This window comes from Anguilla rostrata, chromosome 16 (assembly GCF_018555375.3).
Source record: "Anguilla rostrata isolate EN2019 chromosome 16, ASM1855537v3, whole genome shotgun sequence".
Classification (NCBI taxonomy): domain Eukaryota; kingdom Metazoa; phylum Chordata; class Actinopteri; order Anguilliformes; family Anguillidae; genus Anguilla; species Anguilla rostrata.
Genome location: NC_057948.1, coordinates 27254103 through 27281503, shown reverse-complemented (window position 1 = coordinate 27281503; position 27401 = coordinate 27254103). Strand labels below are relative to the sequence as shown.

At 50.3% G+C, this 27401-nt stretch overlaps 1 protein-coding gene across 2 annotated transcripts in view; it reads right to left on the bottom strand.

The window, feature by feature from the left end:
* LOC135241802 (ankyrin repeat domain-containing protein 11-like) overlaps nucleotides 1–27401 on the bottom strand; it is a 113188-nt gene that overhangs the window by 62757 nt on the left and 23030 nt on the right. The window contains exons 2-3 of one of the 2 annotated variants that reach the window (XM_064312494.1): nucleotides 24759–24830; nucleotides 662–700 (exon numbers count right to left, since the gene is read on the bottom strand). The gene's annotated coding sequence lies outside the window, so the exon portion shown is untranslated. The remainder of the gene's footprint in view (nucleotides 1–661; nucleotides 701–24758; nucleotides 24831–27401) is intronic. The other variant, XM_064312493.1, reaches the window with a different exon arrangement.

Below are 27401 nucleotides of genomic sequence, written 5' to 3'. Positions count from 1 at the left end.
CTGGATTTCCATTCATCTGTGGCTTCGTAACCCACATCTGTACGGTATTTCAGCACAGATATTATAGACTAACCAGATGGTGCGCTTCATATTCTTAACATTAAGTCTTGTTCCACTTCAACTGACACCAAAGGATTCCAAACTGATTCGGAAAATGACCAGTACAATACAGTGTCAGTGGATGGAAGGATATGATTGTGAAAATGACCAGTAGAGTATAGTGTCAGTGGATGGAAGGACATGCTTGAAACCACCAGAGCCTCCTAGAGCTAAGAAAAGAAAGCTGAAATACACAAATTGATCATCTGATTGATCTATATCAGCGACTTTCACCATCAGAAAAAGAGTTTCCCAGGGGTTAAATGGAGACCTGTATGCACTCAAAGGGTTAAGCTTTTTTTGGTTGATTCCCAATGCTCACAGGCATCTACCATCTATTATTACCACCAGCAAGAATGTAAGCACTTTTTACAGGTTTCTACTGATATTGCAAACATTTCTGCTAACTGCACTGCAGTCAAACTAATTTTCCAGCTTTCTCTATCCGTGCACTGCAGATGCAGTAAAACACAAGGCAGAAACACACCATAATACTGCCATGTTCAGACACCAATAACTGACACCGACTAAACAAGCCAGGGAAAAGCACATTAGCACTCACTCATAAAATAGCTCAGCCGGCACTGGAGCACTCTGGGCCCTGAGAGAGACAGAAAAAAAAACGGCCTTAATTCAAAATACATTTTTTTTTTTCTAGTTTTCTTTTCAGGAAGAGCTACCGATAGATGTGATTACGTTCCCGCCATCTGTCTCATCAGAGCAATCAGCGTTTTCCAAAATACGTTTGAAATTATGGTCATCGGGGAGCTTCTGCCAAAAACTCAAAATTATCTGTACCCACACTGTATTCTGACCAACAGCAACAGAACGTGTGCGTTTTATTCTGCCAGACAGAGCCCTGATGCGATCAGCAGAATCTGATCTAGTGTCACCCAAACAGCGTTTTCTTTCTCGTTAACTGTGAACTGGCAGTAAACCCTGGCCAGAGATCCGGTACAACCACACCTCTGAGCAGGCCAATGACATCACCTCACTAAAACCGCTCTATATTTAGCCACTAACCCCCTGCTGTGGCACTCTGTCTCTCTGCCTCTCTCTTCAGTGTCCTGAAATCTGGGGCTGCCCCTCCCCCCGGACGTGCAGCTGCAGGAGGGAGGGAGGGAGGTGCGGAATGGAGGGGTGGGAAGCGGTGCAGGAGAAAGGGGAGAGAGGGAAGAGCGGTAGCTGCAGGCAGAGATAAAGAGAGGGCCATTGAGGAAAAGCAGGGAGGAGGCTGGGGTGGTGTGAATAACTGCAGCGTAAATCACAGCCTCCCATAAACTCGCCTTCCATCTGCAGAAACCTTTCAAAGGGAGCCCTTTCTGTTCCCCGCACCCCGCAGACGCCCCCCGTCCTCCTGTACCCCGCAGACCCCCAACCCTGTCCCCCTGTACCCCACAGACACCCCGTCATCCTGTACCCCGCAGACCCCTCCCCATCTCCCTGTACCCCAGACCCCCATGTGTCCCTGTACCCCACAGACACCCCTGTGTCCCTATACCCCGCAAACCCCCATGTGTCCCTGTACCCGCAAACCCCCTCCCTGTCCCCTGACCCACGACCCCTCCCCATCTCCCTGTACCCCAACCCCCAGGTGTCCCTGTACCCCCAGACAGACCCCTGTGTCCCTTACCCGCAACCCTCCCCCCCTGTACCCCACAAACCCCACACGCCCCTGTACACCACAAACCCCCAGGTGTCCCTGTACCCTACCGACCCCCCGGTGTCCCTGTACCCCACAGACCCTCCTGTGCAGCTGATAGGCTGACATAAGCAGGACCGGTCTGTCTGAGGCGCGGCGCTGACAGGCTGGTTTCGGGAAGGGGAGCGTGACGCGCGCCACGTGCTAGCGCCCGCCGCTTCAAACACCCCCTCAGAACGCCATCCCGCCAAGACAATCTGCGCGCGTTTGAAGCTCTACTCAGCCCTTTCCTGCGGGGTTTCAAAAGCACAGGGAGGGAGGGGGGCGTGCGTAACTCGCCTCTCCTTCACCCGCCACGGCGGCCGCTGCTTTCAGAGCGGCTTCGTTTCACAGACCCGAGCCTTTCAGCTTCAGAGGCGGCGGGCGGGCGGGGTCCGGCGCGGCCGTATTAAAGAGTGGCGCTGCGCAGTGCTGCTTTTGGCAGGTCAGACAGGGCAGGAGGAAGAGTGCACCTCTAAAAGAGCCAAGGCCCCCTCTCGCATCCTGCAGGTGGGCCTAAACATGGCCCTCCTCTGGAGTTACTGTAAAGGCTTGGCAATAGAACCAAAGAGACACAATGCCAAATAAAGCATCAACTTGGATAAAGAGAACAGCAGAGATAGGCGGGGGTAAAGAGAGAGAGAGAGATAGAGAGAAAGAGAAGGAGAGAGGAACACCATTGTCTACAGCAGTCATTACCTTGTGTATGAAGTTCAGCCACTGCCTGGAGAAAGTACATTTGTACTGTACATTTCCTCCTCTAATCACTGCTACAGTAAACTGCCTGCAAGGCAACCAAGAAATCTTATCACCGCTCTCGACACTGAGTCATATCTGAGTTTCTGCATTAGCGAAAGGATCAGCTGAGCAGCCGTGTGGCGTGGCTGTCAGGTCTGAGGTGCGGTGCTGCCCGTGGCGAGAGACTGCCGGAAGGTTCTTTCCCCCGCCCCGCGCTGGTCAGGGTCGCTGGAAAATCCCAGGCGGAGCGCTCGGGCCCTGGAAACCCCGGCGGGGGCCAGACAACAGAGGGCCATTCATGCCCCCTCCCACACCAGAGCATGTGACCGCGCGGCCCCGGGGGGGGGGCCACGGCGGCCAGGGCTTCAGCGCTCAGCGCCTGGGGGAGGGGGCACGCGGTGGACCCGTCCTCCAGGGTTTCTGCAGGGAGGGGACTCAGACCAGTGTGCGGCCAGCGGGTTCGAAAGAGACTGAAGCGCTGAGTGAAGCACTGTGTGAGGCACTGTGTGAAGCTCTGTGTGAAGCACTGTGTGAGGCACTGTGTGAGGCTCTGTGTGAAGCTCTGTGTGAGGCTCTGTGTGAAGCACTCAGTGAAGCACTGTGTGAGGCTCTGTGTGAGGCACTGCGACGTTCAGTGTGTCAGCAAAGACCCCCTGCGGTGAAAAGCATGAGCTGTACTCGCTCCAGAGCTGAGGAGCCGTTAGAGCTAAATGAGCCTGATACACCAGCGTAGGGGTGTGTGTGTGTGTGTGTGTGTGTGTGTGTGTGTGTGGGGCTGGGAATGCTGACACAACCCAACCCTGCTACACCGGGCCAAAGGCTGCTTCTACCCATGTGTCATCGGTGAGAAGCACTCCTAGCCGAGAACGCCGAACCGCACACAGGTTTCCGTCATCTCAAAAATACTCTTTGTCATCATCATCGTCTCTTTTTCCCAGAACAACCCACCCCCAGGCCTCCAAACCCGAGCTGATCTTGACCACATCACTCCTCGCTAAACTAAAACAGAGAAAAATGTCCATTCCAGCCATCCACGTACTCATTCTCACATAACACAGTCCTTTTTCCACCATCGCCGTTCTCATCAACCACCATGAAAACCTTCGTGTTTCAGTAACCCCTGTTCCAAGCACATTCTCTGACAAACACACCTCCCATCGCTAGGAGCAACCAATAAAATATCAGATCAACCAACAAAGTGTCCATTTAGACAGAAAAACATAAGTGGCCAGGAATTAAATCAGGAGTTTATCAAACAGTAAACGTCTGAAAAAGCTGTGTTTCTAGCCTAATGAATACTGGCACTGCAAACACAGTGCTTTCAAAGCACAGAGGTAAAGCCGACAGACTGTCCAACTCAAATAATTAGTCGGAGAGACCGCTTTCAAAGTACCAAACCGGTGGTTTTTACACTGGCATCATTAATCATGGAGGGTAGCATTCAGATCTTTTCTTTTCAAAGCTGTATTTTAGAAACAATGCCAGCCTATGTTTCAAATGATTAGCCCCGTATACAAAGACATTTATGACAGATTCTGTCTGAGAAACACTAGTGCAGGCTCCAGCTGTACCAGACACTGCAGGTACTGAGGGATCAGACAGCTCAGTCAAATCCCTACCAACCTCAAACATTTCTGTGCTCACTGCTAAAAGTCATTAAAAAAACAATACTGGGCTGCTGCCTTGCTTGCAAAGCAAGCTAGCTACAATTATAGTCTCCTTTACATGCATTCCCTCCCACAAATTACATTTGCGCTGGATATGGACGGTTCTAAACACGACTCAGCTGTAGATAAGTGGACAGAAAAACACTACTGCCTTCTAAGTTGCTAACCCTAACCCCTGCCGATCTGAATTTTGATTGTGATACAGACATATCGGCGTGACTAAGCTGGCACATTTCTCAGTCGCTCTGACAGTGTGTGTGTGTTTTGTATGTGCGTGTGAGCGTGCGTGCATACATGTTTTGTATGTGTGTGCTTGTGCGCATGATAATGCGCATTTGTATGCGTTTGTCTAGCTTCCTGCACATACTGTACGTGCCTGTGTGTCTGTGCTTTGTGTTTGTCTGTCAGTGTCTCTGCAGCGGACCCACCCTGCAGCCCCCTGCCACAGCAGGGCTTCGCCGATACGAAGCGCTCTGATCCTGCCTCGATTACAGAGAACCTGAAAGCTGCTAACCGAAAAAGCGCTGGAAGGACTCGCGGGGCGAGCTGCGGGTTCAAAGCCAGCCAGAGACGGCCCCTGCCACGCCGTAAAAGACACGGCCTCAGTGGGGGGCGAGACAAAGCACACTTCTCACAACCCAGCTCAATCTAAACGGCTTCTAGTCTGTTCATCACCCATCTGTCAATACGTCCGGTAATGCATGCAAAACATTACCATTGTTTTCTCTTCATTCCCTTTGGAACTAGAAGATTAGACAAACCCAGCATGCAGTTATGGAGCAAGACGTGTATTTCTAGTTTGTTTTTATTATCACGGGAAAGTGTGACTTGTTTCATAAATGCTCATATTTTCTCTGCTGTGGTAAAATGGGATTTGCAGGACAAATGAAGACACTGTCTGAGCACCACAGCCCAACTGCGAAAAAAGTGCAATGCATTCTGTGCGTTTCTGAATGGGGTTTCTGGATCGGGATATGCCTCACCCCCACCATTACCCTAATTCACCACGCACACATTCAGAAACATTGATTCTATCAACACATTATATTACGTTGCTGCCATTTGGCAGACACTCTTATCCCGGTCTTATCAATATCCTCATTTATCCAACATGCATTCAAAAATCATTTATCCAGCAGACATTCATAATCCTAACTGACCCACCAAGCTTTCAGAAGCTCTATTCCCACCCCCATCCTCAGTTAACCCCTGTGCATTAAAAACCCTGTTCCCACTGGCCCTCCCATTCCACATTATTCACATGTTAAGGAGTTCTGAGAAAGAAAAATATTATTTCTAAAGCCGTGCTCGGTAGAGACACAAGCGCATGACTGCTCCCAGCTCTCTTCATGGAGACGTGGTCACAGGTGGACGTGCATGAGATGGAGGGCTTATTAGATTATCCACCCCAGGCTCGGGGAGCTCCTCTCCGCAGGCAGGTACACAGCAGATCCGGCTCATCGCATTCCCCCTCACGTCCCGAGCCGGAGACCGCCCCTCCGCTGCGGCGCGGTCGCCATGGCGACGGGCGCACGCCAGCCCACCTGGGAGCGAGCGGGGGGGTGGGTGGGGGAGAGCCGCTCGGACCGAGCGCCGGAGGCGGGGCCCTGCGGAACGCGGGGCGGTCAGCGTCTCCCTGGAGACGGGCGCGAGCGCGACTGCGCGCCGGACGGAAGGCGGCTTCGCTCGTTTCTGTAGCCGCTTCGTTAGCGCGCGCGGGAGAGCGGGAGAGAGAGCGGCGGGACGGCCGCCACACCCGGACGTCGGGCGACGGACGAGGACGAGCGCCTGTCCGCCACCGCTACGCGTCGTGTCCTCCAGACCAGCCCCGGCAGCGCTCAGTAGCGCAGCCCTCAGGGGGAGCGCAGAGAGCACTCAGAAACCCCCTCCTAACGCTCCGCAGCCCCCCAGCCCGGGCCTCACTGAACCCAGGGCTGAACCCAGCGACCCGGAGGGGAGGAAATCGCATTAAGCCCCTCCTCCCCCACTGGATCCCCGCAGCAGGCACAGATCCACACAGCACGCGCAGTAATTGAATCTCAGAGCATCGCGATACATCATCCTGCGCAGGCATGCTCCGGCATGCTCCGGCTGCTCCGGCTGCTCCGGCTGCTCCAGCTGCTCCGGCTGCTCACATTCCTCACGGGGTTAAAGGCATGCAGCGTTTTTAATTCCCACATGTTTTCACTACACAATAAAGCTGCAAATAAAATTTCTAAAAACTTGCCGTAATATACTTCCATCTATATTTTCAAAGTGCATTCATTTGAAAATGGCAGATTCAATACATTTTATTCCTCTTATGCGAACGAGCTAAGAATTCTTCACTTCTGAGTTCAGCCAAGACAGCAGCCAGACATTCCCCAGACATGTAAAATTAAAATGTTCAGTACTGGAAGAAATACGCATTCTAGACTGTTGGTCAGAAATAGCAGCGGAGTCTTTGCTGAAATGTGCAGTAAACAACGAGGAACGCAAACTAACAGAGCTCAGGACGAATGCCCTAAAGCAATCAGCCCATTGTTGTGGTGAAGGGGGAACGGCCGACTGGCGAATTTAAGGATAACCACTAAGCTCCCCGTGCTTCAGGTCCCGTTTGAGGAAGAGCAATCAAACTGCACTTTAGCCTTCTTCAAACCGGGGACAAAAGCTTTTCAGAAGACGAAAACATCCCCCACAGTTGGCTTCGGAACTGACAACAAACAGAAAGGTTGAAAAACATTTTTGGAATTGCTCGTGTCAAAGGAGGATCATGCCGTGCACATCACTGTCCCCGCCGTCTAACCCAGGGGATTTCGGGGCTGTGGACTTTTAAGCCGTTAATATCCATAGCCGAAGCCAATTCGGCATGCTTTATTCGCCTAGCGTACACGGAACGCACACACTGCCAAAGCAGGAAAAAGGATGGAAAGTTCTACGCGTCTCTGGAAATAGATATGACAGGGCCCTGTCATTTCTGGATTTTAAACGGTAATGACAAACAGACGACTGCGTTAAGCCTCCGTTTGAATGAAATGTGCACATGAAAGCAGCCGCCCGATTCCGGTTCAGCCGCCGCTCCCCCTACCATAGAGTAAGTCGCAGAGCGCTAGCTGCACCACAGCTCTCTGAGCCTAGCCCTTCCCCCTGCCCAAAACGAGCTGGACGCACATTAACCAGATTGAGACCCGCCGTGCTTCAGCGGACACTTAAAGGCACCGCTACGTACCCCTGCCACAGCCCGCGCGCTACGCAAGAGCAGCATCGCTAACGTAATGCAGTGCATAGCAACCGACTGGAGACGGTCTAAATACAGCTTCAATGGGGTGTACAGGAAAGGAGGAAACCTGGAGGAGTAAAACTTTCCCGGTCGCTAAGCTGTGCGTGTGGTGTGTGTGTGTATGTGAGAGAGTGTGTGTGTGTGTGTGTGTGTGTGTGTGTGTGTGTGTGTGTGTGTATGTGAGAGAGTGTGTGTGCGTGCTTGTGTGTTTGTGTGTGTGTGTATGTGAGAGTGTGTGTGCGTGCGTGTTGGTGTGTGTGTGTATGTGAGAGTGTGTGTGCGTGCGTGTGTGTGCATGTGTGTGTGTATGTGAGAGAGTGTGTGTGTGTGTGTGTGTGTGCGTGTGTGTTTGTGTGTATGTGAGAGAGTGTGTGTGTGTGTGCGTGTGTGTGTGAGGCCAACTCTGAGGACACCGGCCACTGTCAGTCTGACGGGTGTGGATCAGCTTCCCCATTCCACTTCCCCCTTTCATAATCCCAGAGATCAAACACGCTCCAGCATGCCAACTGCTGTGTGCTACATTCATTACAGCAACAGCCTAAGAGCTCTACAGCATGCCTACAGAATAACTGCACAGCCCAACATGTAGAGAAATCACAGAGCCATTACTTTCCAATATATTACAATAATATACGCAGAGCATGGACTGAGACCATTTCCAAGTCAGAGGGGCGTGTCTCAGGAGTAGCCACAGGAGGGAGGGAGGACACCTCACAGAGTGATGAGGACCAATTCACACCAAGCAGTGAGAAAGACATGAGACACATACAACGGAGAAGAAAGAGAACGCTACACTGGTCAGACGGACAAAGAAAGACAATGAGGGCGGAGCATCCGACAGGAGGAAGGGAGGGAGGGAGGGAGGGAGGGAGGACGGCCTGATTTACAGCAGGAGTTAGCACCGCTCAGGTGAAATGTGACGGCGTAGGCTACGTCTAGACGCTGCGGCTGCTCGGTCCTGCTTCCTCAGCGTTTATAAATTGCGTCGCCTCGTTCTCTCCGCTACAGGGCAGAGCCAAGGCCAGTGGCCTTGATATTCATGATTAACGCGTGATTGAAAATGATTCGCCGCTGAACGAAGGTCACGATTACCAGGCTTCATTTGCAGGAGTCGTGAAGCAGAAACGACGGAGCGCGTTTTGACGAGCGCCAGCGCTCCTCGCTAAATCGAAGAAGCGGCCGGGGCGCTGGTCTGAAGCGACGGTGGCGTTCCACGTGACCACACCCCTTCACCTCCCCCCCCCCAGCAGCTCTTTAATGAGCCTTCCTCTTTCCCACCTGAGCTTGTCTAAGCGGCCTTTCAGTCCTGCCATTTTGGACGCCAGGCTAGCCCCGTAGCCTTACACCAAGTCACATCCCCAGATGTATGGAGATAAACAACAGCAGATGTGAAATTCTCCTCACCAATTACCACCCTTAATGAAAGATCTGAAATGAATGATTGAGCTGCTCTGGCCTCCAGGAGATGAGAAAGCCAAACCCAGTTCACCAGCACGTGCTTCCTTTGCACCGGTAACCAGGACTCGCTAAAGAGCTTAGTCAACCCTGTTAACGACGAGCCACAGATTAACCAGAGGAAGGGTCTGACTCCGCAGAGAAGAATGCAGCAGTCACGCCGTGGCGATGCGCGGGGAGGCTCAGCGGCACCGCGGCCGCGTCCTCCGCTCGCGGCGCAGCGTCACTGCGGGTTTCTCCCAGCATGCTGCAGGTGCCCGCGCCCAATCTGCCGGAACCCGCCGCTCTGACCGCGGCTCCGCGGGAGGGTTCGGCCATAAATCTCGCTGACGCAATCTAATGGAACTCGGTATTACGCCCAGCTCGGTAAATAATGGACTCCTCACAGCCAGGAAAGATAATACACCTCGGCGGGGGACGCAGGGGGAGCAGCAGAAACCACATCAGGAGCGTTCAATGGAAAATATTCACAAACCAGGACTGGAAATCACTGCAGTTGCAAGCTTGTGAGAAAATGCTAATAATGCCAACAGCATCGAAGCAGCCAGCAATACTCTGGAGTTTCAAGTTTGTGCAAAAGGAGATTAAACAGCAGAACATGCCCGAGTCCACCAACCATACAGCAGCTACAGAGCCAGGCTACAGAAGGGCAGTGTGTGGCCCCATCACTGCCTCCAACCCAGTTAGCTCGTTCAGTAAAATGTCTCAGCGGACTCTGAATACTGTGATGCATAGGAGACTCATGACAATATTTTCCTGTCAGTTTGAACTTTGGCCACACACGGATGTGGAATGTAAGGCTTAAAAACCTCAGGTTTTGAGCCCATTTAAAGATCCAAAAGCCACACACCAATTTCAGCTCCCCCAGTTATCCTTTGCCATAGCAACATGGTTCCATGAGGCAAAGCAAAGACCAATTTTGTAGATTGTACCCGTTACCAAAAATGATCAGAAAGAAAAAAGTATTTTCTGTGAGAAATGCCACATCTTAAGATAGTAAAAGCTGTTTTACTCAACAAAAAACAGTGATTGCTAGCAGCTGAGGACTTTCCACTGCCTGCGCAGAACCGTTGAATGCTTTTGACTGCAGTGGGATGGGTTAAAACAGCAACAGTGGCAGGCAGCAGGCTGAATCAATGGCCACTACGCCTCTCTGAGATGCAGATACACTGCAAACACGGAAAACAAACGTCTGCCAGCAGAGACAAGGCAATGAGAAATACGATAATTACACTGCTAATCTGGTTCAGAATGCAGAGCCTATTCCTGAGTTGAGTCATTCTCGGGGGCACTGCAGCACTCTACAGGAAGCATGCTAACTCTGAAGGAAGCATGCTAACTGTAAAGGAATCATGCTAACTCTGAAGGAAGCAAGCTAACTCTAAAGGAAGCAAGCTAACTCTGAAGGAAGCAAGCTAACTCTAAAGGAAGCATGCTAACTCTGAAGGAAGCATGCTAACTCTGAAGGAAGCATGCTAACTCTGAAGGAAGCAAGCTAACTCTAAAGGAAGCATGCTAACTCTGAAGGAAGAATCCAAAGCCGTTCTTCACACATGCAGGAGCCGGCCAGTAAAGGCCCATCCCTCCAGAGTTTTTAAGCACACTGCCCTTTTAAATGGGGCAGGAATACCACTCTACTCAGCCCTTTATAACAGCTCTCCCAACACTGGGGTCTGGACAGAGCCGTACACAGACAGCGATATATGCTCAGACTTGCTCAGCATCACAGAATAAGTCAGATTAAGGGTTTGCCACGTATGCGTGTAAGAACAGGATTTTAGAAACGCTGATAAAAATACCCAGGATTCCTTACATGGTGTAGGAGAAGCAGATGTGACAACGTCATGTTCATGCCAGTTTATGTTTGAGTATAGTACTAGCAGTAATCCTGAGGGTCTCTGTAATCGAGAGTCAGTGTCTCTTCCAAAAAAGCAAAGTCAAGTACAGAACTGCAGAGAAAACATTTTCAAAGCCAGAGAAAAAAACCGTAGACGAGTCAAGGCAGCATCATCGGAAAGGCAGAAAGCTTATTCCCTGATATAAATGACAAAGGAACATCCAATAGGACATACCTTTGCCAGTTACCTTTTGTCATATTCTTTGGGGGTGTTTCATACTGGCTGGCAAATTCCTGTCTTATTTTCATTGAGTGAGTATACCTCAATATGGCAGAATTTCAAAATTTGTTCTGTAGACTACATATACTGAAACATGCATTGAGTTCTGCTGCTGCTTTTTGTATATGGACTGCAGCAAGCAAAGTTGGGTTCCTCATCTGTAAAAGGGAAAAAACAGTGGACTAAACAGGATGGGGGTGGGGTGGTGGGGGGATGGGGTTAGCGGGTTCTCCGGCCGCTGCTGAAAGGTCACTGAGACCCTGCCAGGAGTCCTGAAAAAGACGGCCTTTGTCCTGAGGGGCTTTGGATGTGAAAATAAGAGGAGTGGGGCAGGGGGAGAGGAGCACAAAGGCCGGCCATAGAGAGGTGCCAATCCAGCCACAGAGCGGAGCGCGAGAGGGGCTCACCCAGGCTCAACCCCGGGACCTTCTTTCAGGGCCAGATCAGATCAGCACCCCCCCCAGGCCAGGCCACACAAAGGGCCGGCGTGACCGCAGGGCCCGGGGGGGGGGGGGACCCCTTCCTCTCACCCGTCTGATTTAGCTCGTTTCCACGGGCCGCGCTCCTGCCCTTCCGGATCACTGGGGTGACGTGGCATTGTGCTCCGGGGCACGCAGCGAAGGACGCCAACACCGCTATTGTTCAAAATCCCTCGAGTGTTGACACCACTGGTTACTGTTCAGCCTGGAATTCAAAAGGCTTGCTGCCAACTGGGCTCCGACACCAACTGAGCAAACCAAGGAAGAGCACATTTAACTCTGCAGGTTTTGTGATGCAAGACCGATTAACTGAAATTAAAGATGAATAAATTAATAGAATTAAAAGAATAACTGACCATTCAGAACGTTAAAGCAATGGTGCTGGCAGTGGAGGACGCACAATGAGGGCTTTCACTGATAATGTAGTCAGAACACTACCAAAAAAACACCTGGGAAAACAGCAGCATCCACTACACAGCACAACTGCAGTTTATGGACACGGTCGAGCTGGCCCTAGAACACACAGAGTGTAGTAGTGCAGGATTTAAGGATTGCCATCTACAAATTCCCAAGGTTCCTCCCTCCTGCCCGAGTCACTACAGGGGCTCTGTTCATCAATTACTTTAAATCACCATCGATTTTCTCCATAGAGCTTCTATTTTAAGTTCCGTAGCTACGGAGGGTATTTTCTCTAAAGTTTGCTTCGCACTGACTGAGTGGCTGTAAACAAAAGATTGCGTGGGATGATCTCCAAGGAAACTGGATATTTTTGGGTATTTTCTTACACGTAGCACTGAAGGTGCTCACCATCGTCATATCGGCTATACTTCAGCCAAAACAGTTCAACTGGACGACCATTTAACCGTTTTGTTGGAAAGAAAGTCTCCGGAAAGGTTAAAGTTAAAGTGTTAGACTTGGCGCAATGAAACAAGTCGCCTGACCGACTTGGCCGGTGGCCAAAGATCATCAGAGGAGGCGGGTGCAGCTATGTGGCATACGGTCTGCACTGCCACAAACCTGGAGCAGTACACTGCCCAGTCCGCCCCCTGCGCGTCGGCAGAGAGAGCGTGCCGGGGGCCAAACCCACACGGGCGGCCATATGTTCTCAGGCAAAGATGGCTACGCGCACACGCGGGAGCTTCCTGAACGTGGGGAAGGGAAGAATTACGAGCTGAACTTTCTGAATAGTAATTTGCCATTTTCTACATTTGAAGGCAGTGCGGTTCCTCCTTGGGAAGGGAAGGCGGCTGTGGCAGGGGAAGGGTTAAGCCCACAGGGACCCATCTGTTGCCTCGTCTGTTCCTGGCTGGCGTCTGGCCCGGCTTGGCTCCCGCTCCGCTCCGGCTCGGTCAGGGAGTGCGGACACACAGGGAGACACTGCCTCCCTTCTGCAGCTGACCGAGCACAACATTCCAAACGGCCATCTCTCTCTGCCTCTCTCTCTCTCTCTCTCTCTATCCCTCCTCCCTGCTTTTCTCCGTGTCCCTATTGACCCTCTCCTTCTATCCCTTTCTTACCCTGACCACCTGCGCAAATCCTACTTTCTATTTGTCTCTCTCTCCACTCTACTCATTCTCTATACACAAACCTCTCAGTGCCTCCAGCTCTTTCTCACAGTCTACATCTCCACTGTGTCCTCTGCCTTGCTCCTCTCTGCCTGAATGCCAGGAGGCTTCTCTGGCTGCAGCGCAGTACTGGACCAGGGAGGAAGCGCACTGGCACATTTCCAGAGGATGTGCCCACCTGTGCCCGCTGTGCGCACGCACTGCCTGGCAGCACAGCGCCGCGCCCCGATCGCCTCGGTAACTGCAGGAAGGCACTGGCTGCGTCCTGCTCTCCCAACGCAGCGCATCAGAGTGGGAGTGGGGGAGAGGGATCGATGACATGCCCCACTGACATCCATCCTTCCTCACCTCGCTGCGTGGCAGTCAGCTGTGGGGCGGAGCTCTGTGTGGGGCGGAGCTCTGTGCGCGCCGTCGCGCCGGTCCCCGCACAGCGAAGCCGCGAGGCCTCCACGTTCAGTTCCGCCGTCTGCGGGTCATCGACGCGCGTCTCGCCTTCGCCGAGCCTGCGCGTCGCCGTCAGGGCTGCTCACGCGGTAAACGGTCCCGAGATCGCGGTACCAGCCATGAACACGACACTCCCTGCCCGCCATGTTTCATTCATCAGAGGGAGCTGGGGAACAGGTTGACAGTGAAAGAGACTAAAAAAAACAAAAGGGCTGCTCTATTTAATGGCAGTTGAAAGAAAAGAGAAGTATTCCCTTCATGAGGGCATTGTGTAAGGAAGCTGTTAAAGCCATAGGCTCTGCACTCAGCTGGTCCTACATGTGGAAACTTCAATAGAGAAAATAACACCATACATCAATTCTAATTCAAAGCATGAGTTCTCCCCAGCATACAAGTTGGGGCCGATTGGGAGATTATTCCAGCAGGCCAGCTGTAGCGAATCAAAGCCAGGGATCGGGGGGGAACAGAGAGAGCCCACATGAAGTGGCTGAGCCCAATAATAGAGGAGCACCTGGATCCGGAGCAGCCCCGGCCTGATTAACCCTTTCAGCTGCTCCGAGCGCGGAGCGAGGGGGCCGCCGCTCTCACCCTACATCAATGGACCGCTCTTAAAGAGGAATTTACCAACAAAAAAATGCACCGCGCCGCGCCGCGCGCTACGTGCTCGAAAAGGCAGTCGTGCAGGAACATGTGTGGGCATCGCACCCCGGGCATGCACAGCCTCTTCTGGGCGTTTAGCGTGCTCTAATGGGGCTACCTCACAGTGTAAACAACAGCCAGCACCGCAGGGCTCTTCGGCAAACAAAGCGAAGAGCAGAGGACGAAGCTGAACAACCGAGAAGCGAGGCGCAAGCAACTGACAAAACGCGCGGGAAACAATAACGCATCTCTCACACAGGAGAGGAATACACCTGGGACTGAAGAAACCAACATAAAAGATCATCTGAAACCGAGAAAGGAGAAGCAATCAGAAATGAGTGAGGGGACTTCCACGCTGAGACACCAAAGACTCGCGATGTTTACAGAATGATGCAATTAAGCGACTTTCTGCGACATAGTACACGAGTGCTAAAAATAGCACGGCCAGGCTAGCAGCGTCTCACTACAATTAACACAATCAACCATTCAAGCACCAAGCTGATGTAAAACAGACAAGCTCAGTCTGAGGTAGAGACTAGGCCGCTTGCAAACTACTTTCACAGGGAAGTTGTGTGAGCAACGATAACTGCAGCTCACACTCGAGAGTCAGTTCCACACGCGGAGCATTGCTGGATTAACTAACTGAAAATGAACAAAGGGCACAATCAAAGACTATCCAGTGGCCTACCGGGGCGGTAACAGTAACACACAATGGTGCCAGTAACCGTCATCTGAACAAGCGGTTGTCAAACACTCCAAAAGAGCAATGCAAGAAGGTCAGGTTTATGGCAGACAAACCCGGAAAGGTATGATTTTGTTCATTCTGGCTTACTATTAGCCAGAGCCAGATTTCGTTCATTCGATTAGCCAGAGAAGCTAGCAAATCTTTTGCACAGAACCATGCCAATGAAGAAGCAGTCAAATGTGACAGATAAAATTAATGTCCCCATACATCTATGGGAACTTTAGAAACTTCAGTGTAAATATAAGCCATCAATTTGTGACGATGACAGTGTGTACAGTGCAGCTAGTTAGTAAGGCAGGCTTGAAAGATCACTTTGTTAATTACCGCAGTAATAAGACAACGTAGATGGATGGAACGTAGAAAAATTACGTATTGCATGCTTGATCCTATATAACTTTCCCAGAATGCCGACTCCCATTCACACAACCCATAAATGGTCAAATTCCGCCACACTGCCAGGTAAGGTGTGAAAAGTGTGAATGACGGTCTTTAAAATGTAAAGAAAAAACTAAATAGTCAGACAACTGTAGGGCATGAAATGAACAGATAAATTCTCAGGATTTTTCTTTTTTTGCAAAATGAAGAAAAAAAAAATCAGACAGTTGGTTATGAGAAGGCTACAGAATAAATGAATAAAGTGTCAAACAACCCAGCTACACACACACACATCTTATAACTGTGAAGTGCAATTTATCAATATTAAATTGCAACTGTCCATTTTAAAGAAGATAAACCAAGGTTTCAAACCTGGACACATGCAGGTTCAGAGCAGAAGAGGACAGATTTGCATTTGGGCATCACAGCCACCTGCAGAGCAGCCCACGTGACTGGCAAACAGTGAGGAGGACGAAGAGGTACGTTCCCAAGAGCACAAGCTGTGAACGTACCGATCTGGTCAGACTGGAAGGAGGGGGCGCAGTGACAGCAGGACACAGGTAGGGGGGGAGGGACGGGACGAAGGCAAACACAGGAGCGGTGGGGCTAGCCAAATAATGGCCAGGCCCCCTCTGCGTGGAAAATGGCTGAGACGGACCCGACTGTGACTGGGGCTTCAGACCCAACAATGGGAACGCCTGGAGCGGCTTCTCTCCTCTCGTCTCATCCTATTATTCCAACGCATCGCCGTTTCCCCGAAACAAGTCACCCAGGAAATCACACTCCGCTGATTTTTATGCTTTCAAAATTTTTAAATGGGCCATTTTGTGCAGCAGGAAACGAAGCATAAGGCGAGACTGCATCTCAAAGCGGGCATTTCGCCAACAACAAAACAATGACCACGATGTTACTTGTCAAAGTCGCTCGTAGAATAGGAATATTTATGATATTCGGGATATAGCCTATAGGCCCGTGTATTTATTTGTGTTTCCAGCTACAGAACTTCAGAGCTGTACACCTAAGTTAAACTGTGCCTATGAAATCCAAATTGTACCTTTCTAAACCGTGAACACCCCGGTAATTCAAAAACGTATGTTACCCCAAAATTGCAAATGACTACAGTCAGCAGGACATGGGGAACTATCAAAGACAATTAGCCTACTGTTGAGTCAGCCATAAAGATATAAAACATGTCTGATACTTGTATTCAGAAATAACCATTTTAGAAAGCACAAGCAACTGGTTTTGTACAAAAAATTTTGATATACTCTTCTGTATTTTGCCAATAAAAAAACATTGTATACTCATTTTCCAAAGTGCATTTCAGTGATATCCTTCAGGTAGGAATCATATGGAACTCAAGTTCAGACCATAATCTTTTAAGTCTCCATTTTTTGTCCTCACACTGAGTTTGCACAGCAAAGAGCTGAGAGTCCAGTACAGAAGAGCAACATGGGCTCCACAGCGCAGACGCACAGGGGCCTGACTCAGGGGGAATATGGCTGAACACCTCCGTTAAACGCTTTGGCTTTCAGGTCTGGAATGTGGACCAGGCCCAGACATAACAATCCAGATTCAGCCGGCCAACCTCAAAAGGCCCCGACGCTACAGATGACAGGGCCTGACTGCATCACTGCAGGCACACGAGATACAGCACAGCACGAACCATCAGCCATTTCAGCCTTTGCCGATACAGCCAAGCAGCAATTACGGCGAGATAAATAGATGGGACGCAGAGGGGACGAGGACTCTGGCATTCAACCTTTAATGTATGATTAGATCAGCGGCCTAAAAATAGACGCGAACCCTCAGTGGGCCCGAAGCACCGAGAGATTACAGCCGCACGGCCAAAGCACAGACTGTAAAGGGAGTCCAGATATTCCACCACAATGGCATCTGGCAATTGAATGAACATATCGCAGCCCGTTCTGATTTTCCGTTCTCTTCTTTTTGAAGGAAGTTCCGTCTGTTCGGACCCCAGCCTGACCGCAGCGGGCCTGCGGGGGCCCGTGGGGGGCCTGTGGGGGGGCCCCGGCGGCAAGGCCCACAGCGAGTCCGAGCTCCACACTCCCACACAACATTAAACTTCTAATCTGCAGCCAGTTAAACAGCACAGTCACTCTCCAGAGGGAGCGAGGGGATGGGGGGGGGGCAGGGGAGTGAGTGAGGGAGGGAGGGAGAGGGAGAGATAAAGAGGGAGAGGGAGAGATAGGGAGGAAGAGAGAGAGAGAGACTACGATAAACAAAAGTGTCACATAGTCAGGAGGAGGGAGGGTCAAGGAGGGTCAGGGGGACTGATGTCCGCTTCCCTCCTCCCCCAGTAAAATGGCTCCGCTGTGCTGGAACGCATCACATCAAAATGTGCAAAAAAGCTTTATGTACATAACCTGAGCCCACAAGAGCGCTGGAGAAACGCTTTCAGGCTGATCCGGAGAGGGTTCGAGCAGCGAGGCGACGTTGACGAATTAGAGGTGAGAGGAAAGGAGGTGACAGCCGATTCATCTCCCCCTAAGAGCCTCTTTCATCATTTGTGTCAAACATCGTACCCAGGAAGCAAACAACAGCCGTAAACATCTGCGAAAGCAGGCCCGTGTATATTCACAGAGCGGACGGCCTGACATTTTATACTCCATACCAATAACGGTAAAAACGGTTCGGCAAATCTTGTTCTCTTGTCGAAAAGATAAAATGCGCAATATTTATCAGAACCCAATTACGGCTAGCGGGTTGAGCTGAAACAGAAAGAGCGATTCTGAAACAATGCAACGTTCTCAAAGGCGCCCCTGGTTCTCTAATCAGCAGCTCCGAGCGCTAAATAAACCACACGACGAGTAAACACTGGCAGGCAGGGTACACTGTGGGAGGGCCCCTGGAAGCCAAATTAAAAGGAAAAACACTAATTTGTTCCACTGGGTTTTTGCAGTTCACATGCCTGGCCTGTCTTAAGGCCTGGCAATCACTGTTTGATGCTCTGTGGAGGAGTGCACCGTGGAGCAGTGCTGCACTGCGAGTAAACTGTGAGCGGCTCGCTGGACTGAAGGAGTGCAGGAGGAATACTGAGGAATGTTTTTCTGCCGCTTTTTTTCAGTGAGCAGAACGTGACGACAGACAGCCATTTTACTGTCTGTTGCACAAAGAAAAACTCTTAAGTCTTGCATCTTGCATTTCAACAACATAGATAATCACTTAATAGCCAACTTCACCAGTAGTTGTACTGTACATTCCTCAAATGTAAGCATCTAGCCAAATGAAATTAAATTCGACAGGTAGCCTAATAATAATGAAAAAAAAAAAGTTAAAATCTGACCTTGTGACTGGAATGAAAAGCCCACAGTGTGTATGTACTGTACTGGACTGCTAAGGACACCATTTTGAAAAGAACACACAATACTGCGTGTTTTCCCAGAGCTGTCAGGAGAAAAGGCCTTGGGCGGCCTGACGCACAGAGAAAGCCAATGGGGAGCCTGCCTCTGTCTGTGTGACCGGGCTCTTTCCAGCACCCTGTCCCTGGAGGTTTACATATCTCACGGGAACGAGAACGGTCCGGGCTCCAGCCTCTGCTTTCCCATTATCACTTATCCTCTTCCATCTCACACCTACCCCTTCCCCTCTAAAGCAGGTGCAGACACGGAGCCAAAACATCCACGCAAGGCCATTACAATGGTGGAGGAACACAGAGAGCCTGAGAGCTGCAGGAGGGCGAGCAGGGAGATAAGGCAGCAGCGATGTGGGGCTGGCCACGCACCCATTCTCTGGCAGAGGGTCACCAGCCAAACCAAACCCTCACCCCACAGACCAGCACAGCCCACCCCAATCAGACACACCCGGCACAGGCACAGTGAACTGAGAGAGGTGAACAATACACCACTGCACCATGCACATGCAGGGTTTTATTCTGAAAAACCAGCACGCACTCCAACAAGTCAGGCCTCGCCCCAGAAAACCGTGACCGTTGGAGAAGACCACCGGAGGGGTTTGTTCCAACATACCAGCAAACACTCCAACAAGCCAGGCCTCCAGAGAACCGTAACCTCTGGAAAATATTCGGGCGGGAGGCATGCAAACCCGGGCAAAACCAGGATCAGTAATGGCGCACAAACAAAGTCATTTCACCTGAAAGGCTGACGACAGCCTGAGCGCTGAGCTTCGTGGGTGAGGTTTGTGCGGTTTGTGCCCTGTGTGAAAGCGCCCCGGCTGGACTGGCACAGATTTGCGGGCTGCCCGGCTCAGGCTCAGCGCTGGTGGGCCGGCATTCTTTCCTCCATTTTCCGCCTTTCATGAAAGATTAGTTCCCCCGGTGCAGAGTTTGACCTTCTACTGCAACTCAATCTAGCTGTGCTCTGCCCCGGTGCAGAGTGGCATGACCATGAACCAGGAGCCTAGTCTGGGCAGGTCTGCAGCCATCAGCAAGCGAGGATCTCACAGAGGGCACTCGTATACCTGCTGCGACTGCAGTCACTGCTCCAATGACAAGTGAGCACCTGCTTTCAGTAAAGGTGGAGACCACAGGGACGACTCTCATATTCTCTGTGTGAAAGAGTGCTCTTTCCCATCACATCCTAAGACAGCGTCCAGTTTTCAAGATCCTCCATGGTCAGCTTAGTAAATATTCCATTTATTTATTGGTTCTATCTTCAGTGCTCTCTCTGCCAGAAAGTCAGGTTGTATGCTGCTCTGTCTCTGTAACTGAAAATATAATGAATTTAACCAACCATCTATACTATATTCTCAAAGTAAAACTTTTTTTTTTTTTGCATATGATCCAGACTTTGCTTCTGCAGTGTACCCTACAAAATGAGACCTCCACAAATCATTCAGGAACAATCCCAAGACATGACTAATTGTGGCATACTCCTTACATGTACTGTACAAATGGTCAGAAGCACAGATCGTTCCATCTATTACTCATTAAGCAAGTGGCTCAAATAAATGTGTCAGACAAACAGGATACTTAAATAATCTGTTTTCATGAAGCACTTGCAGAAATTGAAAGTAATTTTCTGAGCCACATCAAGCTAGAAAAAACAACAGCGAAGGTTTTTCCCTCTCATTTACATGCGAGAATGTGCAGGACGTACGTGGGACTTCCGCGACTTCTGCAGCATTTAGCTGATGCGCTACAGCGTGCAGTCAGCAAATAGGGCCTACATTAACACACACCGCAGACTTGCCTTCTGAATAGGATAATAAAGTAGACTCCAGGTACTGTTTTTTGCTTGTTTTTTGTCCCATTCCTGGACCTAGCCAGCTAATTAAGCAAGACAAACCCTGTTATTTATATCTTTATATTTTATATTGTTGTAATCTGTCATTCAAGTCAATGAATGACCAATGCATTTCTCTCATGCCCAAATTCAAACCAGGGCTATGGGTAGAATGCATAAACTTAAATGTACAGAACCCTCTAGCTTTAGGCTACAGTTTTCTCTTTGTTCAGTCAACATCCCAAGTCATTTCCAGCACACAACGCGCACACACACACACACACACTCACACACACAAACCCAAACACACACAAATATATAAAACCAAAGATATAAACATATAAAATACACAAAACGCATATATGTGTGTACTTTTGTAATGCCACTTCAGTTTAAATCCGGATTATTTATTGCCACTCTTTCAATAAACCAATGGATCAATTCCTTTCCTATTAAAAACGGCCTGATCTTACACACTGCCTGAAACGACTATCTGCTTACATCAGCAGCAGCATAAAGCAGCCGATCTCCAGCTGATGAAAGACACATTCATCACGCATGCAGCGGTCAGGCCGCTGAAGGGAACGGCTCGCGTCATTGGCTGAATATTTGCCAGGGGAAGTGAACGCTGGGTCCTGTGAAGATGGCCCGGGCCGCACTGCGCCTAAGTGATTGCAGAATCGCAGACAATCAACACCTATTGTGTGCTGACTTCAGCCGCTTCAGTCCCGTCTTCAATGCTGATTGTCCTGAAATGCCTGATTGTAACAACATGGGAATGAAAAGACTCTGGCGAAATGGAAATTATTATAAAGGTTACGCCATTTACTCCACATTTTCCCTCGCAGGTTCCAGTTTCTTTGGGAGGGATGTGCTTCCTCAAATTTAGCACATAAAGCAGGGAATGGGAATGGCTGCAGGCTTGGGGTCTTCCAAAGGAAGATCTACTCTAGTAATCGGGTTTAAAAGTATAAACAATACAGAATTCAGCTGACCACTGACAAAAACGCTTAAAAAAATATATATTCCTATACAAGGCTCAGTTTTAAGTCTTAGAGACTCTTCATTCTCCAGGCACTGCACAATTATGGGAGATCAACACTATAAAGTTGGATTTCTGGCTGCATATGACTTTGTTCAAAAGAGATGCCGAGCTTGACCACAGCAAATCATTATCACTTTAATAATGGCCAAAATATTAACCCGTCAATCAGTTCCTGGCCATTAATCAACCAAAGAAAGAACAGGTAGATGTTTCTGAGGAAGGTGATTTTAATCAGGGTCATAACACCACCCACTGTGCTATTGGCTGAACCTAGCTGGCTAGCCAACATAATACATATGAAACAAACAGGTTTCCACTTGAGTTCCATCACACTTGGTTCAGCTTGCTAGCCGTTCACATTTTTTGGTTCTAACGTGTCACATCCTTGCTGCAAAGCAGCATGGTTAGTCTGGACTGCTGATGTGGGGTCTTAAATTGAACCAGTAGCCTAATAAATGTATTTATGAAAGGTGAGGGACTGTCCCATATAACAATACACTTTACAGCTGAAATGAAAAGCACATAGCAGGTACATTGCTCCACGCTGAAAAAGTATCCTAATCTTAGTCATCTGAACCAGTCAAACCTACAAGCAAAGCCATACAGAAACTCAGTAGCTCTCTAGACTCATGCTCTCCGTTTAATAATAAACTAAGCAAGTTGAAACATTTTTATTGCATTTCCCCGTTGTAAGTCTGCGTTTTTCCACTAATGTGCAAACGCGGTCGCGGTTCGTATTTTTGCCGTAGTGTGACCGCCATCGCCCGACACGGTCAAACACATTTTGAGTATTCACATCAGCCCCCAGATTTCCCGTACTGCGCATCCCCATTAAAAATAATGAATTCCACCGCGGGCGCAAGGTAGGAAATGTGCTTTTCAAACTGTGCGTCGCCGCCGTAGCCAGCGCTGGAGAGGGCGCTTCCGCGCGAACAGGGCCGCCGACAGTAGGGTTCCACTCCTCAGCTATGACTGAAATGTCCTTTTGCAGGGTAATGCTAGCAGCCCTGCGCACAGAGCGCCGCTTGTTTGAGGCACACAGACCCTTTCAATAAAGCATTAGCGTGTGGCCGGAGAGGAGGGGAGCGCAGAGCATTAGGGAACAAAGCCCCTATAGTTGTCTCAACTTTAGCTATGCCGGTTATGTAATCTGACTGGCAGCGAAGGCTTCCCTGCCCTGAGCGCGGCAGACTAATCCCACCGAGGGCCGGGGGGCTGGTTTTAGAACCCCGCTTGTAACGAGCGGAGCCGAGACAAAGGCCCAAAAAGCACCGGGGCGACAGGGAGCCCCTCATCAGTCCGACCCGTCCAGCGCCGAGCACCGCCGGCGTACACTAGCGCACGGGCAGGTCCACAGCCAATCACGGGGAAGAGCAAGTTCCCTTTACCCAAAAAACACTGCCACTGCCCCTTCCTCTGTGCGTGTGTGTGTCCACGTTTGTGTGCCCACGTATGTGTGTGTGTGTGCGTGTGTGTCCACGTGTGTGTGTGCGTGTGCGTCCGTGTGTTCACAGGGGATTAGGACAGTTAAATATGGAACTGATTTTTTTTTTATAGCACTGGATGCCTGGAAACTATGCGCGTGGCATCTGATGAGGAGAGCTTGGGTAAAAGGGCCAGGCAGCTCTGTAACCCGTCTCCTAGGTTTCCACTCACAGCCTGCAGATAGAGTCTTAATGCAGGTGAACAGGTTCCCGAGTGCTTAAGTCTCCTGACTGAGGGGGATTAAAACATTTTTTTTGAAGAATACAGTGGGATATAAAGCGGATTCTCTGCCTGCCATTTTCTTTCACACAGACCCGCTATGTTCAAGCTCGCAGGGGTCCGATTGGCTGGCATCAGCGGCAAAGGCAGCCTTTCCTATAAGCAGGCTGTGCAGAGAGCGTACTGAAGAGCAGTGTACAGGCAAGCGACGCTCCATTCGTGACTGTGCTCTCTGGGGGGGGGGGGGGGGGGGCTGGTGCTGTGACCCAATTTCTCACCCTAGTTCCTGAGAGGAGGAAGAGGAGGAGGCGATGGAGTATACACACACACACACACACAGGCAAAAACACCACACAAACGAAAAAAACCAAACACAAACCCAAGCGTACATACACACGCATACACACAAACACACATTTATAAACACATGCACACACATACACAAACACCCCACAATCCTTTCTCTGCCTCATATGACATTTACCTCTTCAGCTCAGTATAAGCTGCATTTGTGATTAAGTCACTGTGGCTCAATCTTTCCTGCGTTACTCTGCATTTCCCTCTGTACCCTTCACATATCCCAACATCCACTGCAGCACTGCGGTGTACTGGAGCAGGAATGATGTTAGAGGAAGAGTGCTTGTAACCAGAAGGTGGCTAATTTCACTCCCTATAGTGAGGCAGCGGGGTTGTGCACTGGACCATAGTACTCAAAGTGAATTGCTTCAGTAAATATCCAGCAGTCAGGACACTCAGAACCGCGTAAGACAGCCACGCCAGCATAAGGGTATCTGTCAAGCAAATTATAATAAGAAGCACTTTTCCCTGATCTGGCTCATCAAAACAGAACCACCATGCAAGTAATCAGACCCAACTGGATTCCTACAACCAACGGTCCAATCTCTGGCCTTTATGACTAACAAGATGATAGAGGGACGGGCCTAAATGGGCACCCTGATGAACACCAAATACACTGAAAGCCAATCAAGCTTCATGGTTGTCTTATAATGAAAACATGCACACAGCAAGAGAAAACTGATTTGTGTGATAGAATGACTGTGCTGCTTCTCCTCTCCTCTCCTCTCACAAACACACTAGCACTGCCACTCCAGCTGCTTCACCCAGAACACTTGATAATCGGCCATAATCTTCCCTAAGATATGAGTCTAAGCTGCTTAGGTGGAAACCCTTGTGCGGCGGGTGCGTGTGTCTGCTCTGACTCCGCACACCGGCACCGCACAGCTGCGCAGACGGGGGCCGCGCAGACGGGGGCCACGCAGACGAGCGCCGCGCTCCCGCGCACCAGGGGAAGCGAGCGGGGAGGAAGCGGCTCCATCGCTCAGGAGCAGTGAGACACAGCGCAGCCCGCCTCTCTTAAGACCACAGACGCGCAGTGTGCGGGCGGCTGTGAAAACAACCCAGCCTCCCTCCACCGGGTCCAAACCTCAGTCTCGAGCTCGCGACTCTGACGCTGTCCCCTCGCGCTTAGAACCCCCAGCCCCGCCAGACCCGGTGGGTGAACAGAAGGGGGGAGATATTTACCGATTCCATGGTTGTCTTCAGTAGGGTGAGATTTAAATCCGTCAAAAGGCAGTGGAAAATTCCCCAGAGGTCCTAGGAAGCAAAGGGAAAAAGAGAGAAAAGCCAGGATTAGAGAAAATTCTGCTCGGAGTTTCACATTCCTGACCCAATATGGCACGGACAGGCCCGTCTCCCCCCCACACCGGCCCATTCTGGTGCAGCTACACGGGCACACTGGTATGAAAGGGAAGGCACTGCACATTCAGCACAGGCTCTGGTACTTAATATGTGCGCTGAGAATCTTTAAACAGTTTTAATTTCAATGATCTTTCTGAAAGAGAGCCCTCACTCTCCTGACACCAGATTGTGTTTAGGTTCAAGGGCGGTGCGGGAAGGCATTTCAAAGGGGCTTGCACTTATTACATTCCGCACATCACTTTTCCCTATGAATGCCTGTCACACGCCCAATAAGCGTTATAAAGTTAATTCTCAAAAAGTTCATACTCAGTCTCAAGGACACAGTGATCAATGCCCTACAGCAGAACTACAGGCTTGGTTTCACCGTGCAATCTTTCCGGAAACCACCGCTGAGGCCGAGCGCAGTGTTTCTGAAGCAGGGCTGTGGCACTGGCCAGCTCTGCAGGTGGACTGAGACCAGGCCAGGCCTGCGTAGCGTGTAGCGTAGCGTGCTACGTAGCGCAGGTGGACTGAGACCAGGCCAGGCCTGCGTAGCGTGTAGCGTAGCGTGCTACGTAGCGCAGGTGGACTGAGACCAGGCCAGGCCTGCGTAGCGTGTAGCGTAGCGTGCTACGTAGCGTGCTGCGCACCGATATCCAGCAGGGATCCACCAGATTGCCCTAATCCAGAATCCTGAGCGCGCCCATTTTAACGGGGGCTCTAATTGGACTGAGAAAATCCCCACTCCTCATCGTAAATATCCCTCCACAGGAAGGAGACCCATGGATTCAGCCGCAGAGCTCAGGATCTGGCAACACACAAAACCAAAACCTCCCAACTCAAACTAAAACTGAGGAGGTTTCATATTCCAGTGCCACTCCGTAATACCGAAAGGGAAAAGAGCCTAAAATAAGAGCATATAAAACATTAAGGGCAGATTTTCTTTCAGGCCTGAATGGTTTTTCCCTAGCAGTGCACAAGCCGCATATGTTAAAATCTCATTACGCGATGGTGCAGCCATGTCTCTGGGGCCAGATGGGAGGACCTCCCCCTTCTCCTGGCCACGCCCCGCAGCCACACACTGGCCCTGCACGGGAAGCACAGGCCCGCAGGAGGCTGCATGCCTAAGGCAGCCGAAGAGCCTTTCGTTTTCACCAGAGAGAAGCTGCACTCACACACACAGCACAGACCTCCAGCCGGGGATGCACCTACAGCCATTAAGGTCACTCCGCGACTCCGGCACTTTGCAGGGCAAGAGGCAGCTAAAATAAGCATCTGGAAAAATACCCAACGTAGAGCCTGGCCTTTAAAAAGCGTTCGGTCCCACAGGTACCACGCGTTTATTTCCAGTGCAAGAGCACAAGACAAAATCACTCTGAGGCCACTGCTGACCACGAGCTCTCCCCCTGCAAGCACAGTGCAATAAACCCTAGGCTGGGTCCGGTGTAAGCAACTCTGAACACTGCGCTGTGAGCAAGGCAACGCAATACAACTGCACAGCTCTCACTAAAATCAGACGGGAGCTCAAAATATCTAAAACAACGTGTTATTTTCGGTTTTCCATTTAAGCCAATTGTGTTAAAGTGGGAATAATTCAGAGAATCTGCACCCACGTTCCAATCTATTTATACCCAACGTGTGTCATTCCACAAAAGTGGTGAGTTTTCAGCGTGGAGACAGTTTTGCAATGTTTGAGAGTAGCTTCTCCGATACGAGAGGCTTTGATGTCTGAGAGGGAAAAAGCACGCACCACTGAATGAGTCTTAAATCACTGAGACCTGACTTCAAGAGCAGAGAAATGAGAACTGACAATTATGTCAATATAAACATCAGACTCCTCCCTTTGTGCCGTTTAGGCCTTGCAAATTCTAACCTGGTGCTGTCCATCATAACGGCATATTCTGAGCTGACATAAATGCACTCACGGCTGCAGTGCGCGCAGCATGCTCTTCAATATATGCTACTGCACTACATCAGCATGGGTGTTTGTCACTATTCACATCAAAGCATTGCCTGCAAACTGGAGGAGAACTGAAAGCACGTTGTCAAAGGCAACCGAGTGCAATTCAATGCCTGCTAATGACGGTGGAGAAAAAAAACTGTTCTATAAAGCTTGAAGAAAGCAATAGCTGGACCATTTAATCACTCGTAGAATTATTTTTCTGGAGCAGCAGCCCAACTTCTAAGACAGCCATTTTGCGCTCAATCGGTGAATTACACTTATGTCCAAAGAGACAAGCCTGCCGCAGCATGCGATGCGGCGGTTCATGTTTTCGAGTTCAAAGTGGACGGCGAAAATCCTTGTTAGACATCAGATGAGGGTCTGCAGAGGTTTGGGCGGACCGTGAAGGGGAACGCGTTCATTTTGGCCTCCCTGTTTTGAGCAGGGGGCCTGAGGCTTTGATGAAGGCCCTGTATCCACATGGAGGAGCGCTCGAGGCCCAGGGGAACGCTGCCTGCCCTTCACTTCCTGCCCTGTCCCAGTCC